Genomic DNA, 6,000 nt, shown 5'->3' with positions numbered 1-6,000 from the left:
GTGATTACATGTGATTAATATGTGAATTACATGTGAATCACATGTAATTCATATGTGATTTACATGTGATTCATATATGAATTACATGTGAATCACAATAATTCATATGTGATTTACTTGTAATTTACATGTGAATTACATGTGATTCATATGTCAATTACATGTGAATCACATGTAATTCATATGTGAATTACATGTGAATCATATATGATTCACTTGTGATTTACATGTTAGTTACAAGTGATTCATATGTGAATCACATGTAATTCATATATGAATCACATGTGATTCACTTATGATTTACATGTGAATTACATGTGATTCATATGTGAATTATATGTGATTTACATGTTAATCGCATGCAATTCATATGTGACGCAGAGTACTACATGTGATTTACATGTGAATTATATATAATTCATATCTATCTTCATGAAATTGCCATGATAATATTGTAACACCTTTTCTAGAGCTGACATCAACTGATTCTGTGGAGTCATGCAATGATAACTTATACACAAAGCAATAGCAATTGTACATTTCATGGAATATAAAGTTTCAAGCAATTTAATTGAAAGTTATTTATTTAAATTATGAGATTTTACCTGAGGGTGTTTTGTTAGGAAAGGTGCAAGTCAACATCCTCCAACAAAGTCGACATTTTTTGTACGAATTCACGACCCGAAAAGTTACTCATCCAATTCTTAAATAATCTCCAAAATGTCCTGATAGAAAGGGTTCTAATGGGATCCAGTGCATTAGTTCTAGTATGATCGCACCCTATAGGTCTACGAAGAAGGCACCTTTCAACAAAATGGTTAAAGGTGAGACGATAATGAGTCGTTAGAAAGGGTTATGTGTCGTGAGTTATCTAACTAAGTTTATCTTAGTTCTAAGTGTATTGCATTTCGATTCTTATGGTGTTTTGAAAGCAATTCCTAGTAAAGTCTACATATAATAAGCCCATGTAATTTAGTAGTTCTGTATCCAAGTGAAACCTTGAAATTTGATCCAAGCTTGGTCTTTCTTACGACCATTTGATGTATGCTTAGTGGTATGATTAAGACTCAATAGGCCTTCGAGTTTGATGGGCCTACCGTAAGCCCATTTTGTTAATATGATTCTAGAAATTTTGGTTTCAGAGAAGATTTTGACCTCGATGCAGGTCTATACCAGATCATTCTAAGGAAGAGTTTTGGCAGCAATAAATCCCCCGATTAATCGTAGGGTTGAGTTTACACATAGAATAGGATAGCACCAACGCATACTCATGAACCTAATCTACAAGGCCTTGTGATTAATATGAACTCTGCTCGCGATAATACATCCCCGATGGTGCTTGAGACAAAGTCGACGCGTCCTGTAGTTTTGCCGACCTACGCTTGGCTGCGACCACTCTCTCTTCGACTGTCGAGTGTCTATCCTGACGCTCTCTTGCCTTCGCCCGGGTGGCGACAAGGTCCTGAATGAGTTGGTCTCTGAAATAGTAGTTTCTTTCCAAGTCTCAAGTTTTTGAGATGATATCGTCTATAGTAGCACGCAGTTCCCGGACTTGGTTCGCACTCTCCCTGTTTTGATCCACGATGTTCGCGATCAGCCAGGTCTTCACCGGGAGGGCTCTGTCAGTCGGTCCCATAGGGTTGAGGTCATAGCAACCTTATTGGTCTCCAAATGGTGATCGATGTCGTTGTCGTCGACTACAACCCTCGATTAGGGTTGCCCAACGGGGCACAAGTCTGATATAGTCGAAGCAGTTCGCGGGAACCCTGGCTATGTACGGAGGGTTGATCTCCTCCGGTTCCTCTGTGGGTTCTTCTCCTAACCATCCACCATTTCCTTGGTTGGGAAAGTAGGGGTCGCCTGGTATGTAGAATCTTGCCATGCTACACGTGCGAGAATAGGAGGGGTAGGAAGCATGTATTAGTCGTATTCCCATAAATACTTATAGGGCAATGATCCTCATTAGTTACTTCTATAATGACATAGTGTATACTAATTACATATAACAAGATATGATAGACCTTCGAATAAGTGATCCTACCCTAGGTCCACATCCAAACAAGGAAAAGGAAGTAAGGCAATGACCCCAGATTCTAAGTCTAAGATCTCTAAGTTATATATAACTTTAGAGTACCCACTTAGTGACTATTGACCTATTATTAAGGATCTATTTAGTTTTCACATAAGTTATGATATTACAAAATACTCCTATCGTATTTTAAATTTTTTGTTTGGTTCTTAGTAACTTTCTTGTTTGGGAAGTTTTTAGGCTTGTTGCTCACCACGACCATGCCCCGGCATACAACAGTCACACCTTGGATAAATATAGTTGATCAGGCTATATTCATCCCAAGTCTGATTACATATCCCAAGGTCTACTCGTAGTGTCCAACTCCTCATTTTACTTTTGTATTGTCCTAGATATTATACTATACTAGTATGTATGTACTCATACTTTTAACAAGAAACTATTTCATTTCTAAAAGTATAATTGTTTTGAAATTGTCAATTCAGAGACTTTAATCCCAATGCATTTATAGTTTGTATATCTTATGTGGTTCGATATACTTAGTTCACTATAAATAGTGCTCTGATACCAATCTGTCACACCCCCAAACCAAGGATGGCGGAAACGTCCGGGGGTGGCGGACTTCATGTATAGTATCACAACAACGAGTATGATAGTGCTCAAAGTAAATACAACCAATCATTAATATAATCAGAAAAGAATTACATGGTTTCAAGTGTTACATATTTCAATGATTGATTACAACATGATATAAAAATAGTTGTTCAATGCCGTAGCGTACCATCCTCAAAAGCTTGTGATTTCCTGGTTTCGTTGATTCCCTGAGAATACAAGTATTTTTAAAAAAGTGTCAACAATTAAGTTGGTGAGTTCATAAGCTTTTTGGACGAAGAGTTTGGAAACCGATCTTTATAATGAGTTGTGTGTTACCAAGAAAAATCCAATATTTTCCTTTCAAAAGTGATGTGAAGCCTTAAATGTCAAAACCAAAATGTACAAGTATTTTCCATGCTTAAAATAAATCATGCAAGTTCAAACCGACATAAACTTGTTTAGTTGAATGAAAAACCCGATACATTGCAATGTATCCCTTTTTGTATAAACCCGATACTTTGTATTCGTACCCCCATTTATATGAATAGCCCGACGCTTTATAGTTGTAATGAAAAACCCGATACTTTGCAATGTATCCTTTTTTGCATAAACCCGGTACTTTGTATTCGTACCCCCATTTATATGAATAGCCCGACACTTTATAGTTGTAATGAAAATACCGATACTTTGCAATGTATCCCTTTTGTATAAACCCAGTACTTTGTATTCGTACCCCCATTTATATTAATAGCCCGACATTTTATAGTTGTAATGAAAAACCCGATACTTTGCAATATATCACTTTTTGTATAAACCCGGTACTTTGTATTCGTACACACCATGCTCAGCAAGTTACAAGGTGTAAATGAGTTAATAACAGTTTGCTAGTTTTATCCTTTATGTTCATGTTCTTGGAATATTTATAGAAAATTCATATGAAGTCGAAAACTTATTCCATAAACTCTGAGAAATTATAAATCGTGTCTAATTTGTTCATAATTTTTCTCATGATTTTTAGAAGTCTAGATCTGGTGTGAAAACGTTCATATTCACTGACTGGTCCGATTTCGTAGCTACAGTGATAGGCATTTTTGTAAAAATCATTAAAAATCGTGGAAAAATTGTGTGAATATGTGCAAGTAGTCATTTTAAAGGTATAAACCTGATCTATTTGCACGTAATACAGTTTTGAAAACTAAAATGTTTAAGTTTACGAAAATAGTCCGTGAATGAACATTAACTTTTCTGTTGAAAGTTGATATTTGAGTTTAGTTGTGTTCTTGGTGTTTTAACTTGTATTCCTCCCTTAAAACTTAAGAAAAACATGAAAAGATAGGGGTATGAACTCACCTTGAGTGATTTCAGTAGATGGATGATGGAGGAAAGAAGTGTTCAAGTCAAGAACACTCAGGAGGTGCTTGAAGATTTGAAGATCTAACATAAATATGACGAAGTTTGTGTAAGCAATCAAGGATTTGGATGAAAGATAGTAGAATATCTAAGTGTAGGAGGAAGATACTTACCAAATGTAGAAGGAAAGCTTGGAAACAAGCCTTGAATCTCGAAATCTAGAGAGAGGGAGTGAGAGAGAATGAAGTTGTCACTTGGTGGAAAATGGAGTAATGTGAGGAGAGAGGAGGGTTTTCCAGCTCTTGACCAAGTGTGTGGCTGCAAAATGGTGGGAAAAGTACTATGGAATGACTAGATATGGTGTAATAGTGACTGGGGGTTGTACTATGAAGGTTTAGGGAGGTTGCTTGTGTCCTTGTCCAAAGGATAAGTCAACACTCCACCTAAATATCTTACCAAATAGATTTTATTCTTAGGTAATGAATTTCCCCAAAATATAGTTAAAATATGAATATTTAGGGTTTATTATGTTAAAATATGATTTTGGGTGAAAATCCCGCGTGAAAATCTCGAAAAATGGGCTCAAAACGCTAAAAATATTGGAAACCGGGCAAAAACTGTCAAATTCCGAAGTTTAGGCCGAGGATGCGAAGGTTCGGCTCCTTAGGAGCTTAGAACTGAAGGCGAGGCTCGGTTGTACATGGGAACCGAGAGTAGAAGAGGAACCGAGAGTATAGGTTCGGCTGCGCAGGTCGCCTCTCGGACCGAAGGTCAAGCTTTCTCGGGCCGAAAGTGGGAAGGGGAGAGTCTCAGTTCGGATTTGATCAGGGGACCGTAATAGGCCAAGTACTCAGTCCATTTCGGTTGAGAGGGCTTCGGTTCTCAGTAGGTTCGGCTCTAAGAGGTTCGGTTCCTAAGATGAGTTTCAGCTCCTAAGAGGGGTTTTGGCTCCTTAAGGCTGTTTTTCGCGTAGACTTCCGTTTTCGAGCTGTTTTCGTCAAATTCGAGGGTCGAGATGCCCCGAGTGATTATAAAAAGTTGAGAGAGATTTGGGAGAGATTTCACATTCTTAGGGAGATTTGGGAGAGATTTGACATTCTTGGAGAGATTTCTCATACAGAGAGAGATTTGGGAGAGATTTTACATTCTTGGAGAGATTTCTCATATAGAGAGAGATTTGGGAGAGATTTGTCATACTTAGAGAGATTTGGGAGAGATTTCACATACTTAGGGAGATTTGGGAGAGATTTCACATACTTAGGGAGATTTGGGAGAGATTGGACATTCTTGGAGAGATTTCTCATACAGAGAGAGATTTAGGAGAGATTTCACACACTTGGAGAGATTTCTCATACTTAGAGAATTTTGGGAGAGTTAGAGTGAAAGTGATTGGCAGAGACTTCTTTTGTGACCTTTTTTAGTGTCTGGCTTCGCAATGCAAGGTTCTTACACTCTGTTAAGCCTTGTTATGAGTGTTATACGCTCTCGAGGGCTATAGAATAATGTCGTATCGAGTAGATTCATCACTTACCCTGATTAGGGTTTAGAATTTCCGAACACATGAATACTCTAAGTGAAACTTTATATTAAGATTGCGAGTAGGTACAATAAGAGTCATGATGGAAACCCTAATATACAAGGGTTAGATGAATTGATCGGCTTGAATTGTTGACTTTAGTTGACTTTGGCTTGGCCAAAAATTAACGGTTGTCACAGTTGGACAACATAGTAGTTGAGTTTTTTCATTAGTGTCAATACCTCAATATGCTGCAACCATAACCATTTCAAACATTTACAGGATATCTCTTTTTTACTAAGTTTCAATGATTTAGGATCCTTTTCTTTTAACTCAATCAATCCAGACAGCTATTATGACTTTCTTTTTTACTTAATCTTAATTTGGACACAATGTATTAATAAGTTAAGTAAAAGAACCAAGAGTAATGTATCAAGACACTAACCTTTAACATATTTGATGAATATCATGAAGATTTATCCAGTCACACAGCACTATAAAAAAACAATAA

The sequence above is a fragment of the Lactuca sativa genome, chromosome 5 (assembly GCF_002870075.4).
Source record: "Lactuca sativa cultivar Salinas chromosome 5, Lsat_Salinas_v11, whole genome shotgun sequence".
NCBI classification, from domain to species: Eukaryota; Viridiplantae; Streptophyta; class Magnoliopsida; order Asterales; family Asteraceae; genus Lactuca; species Lactuca sativa.
This window is presented reverse-complemented; position numbering follows the sequence as displayed.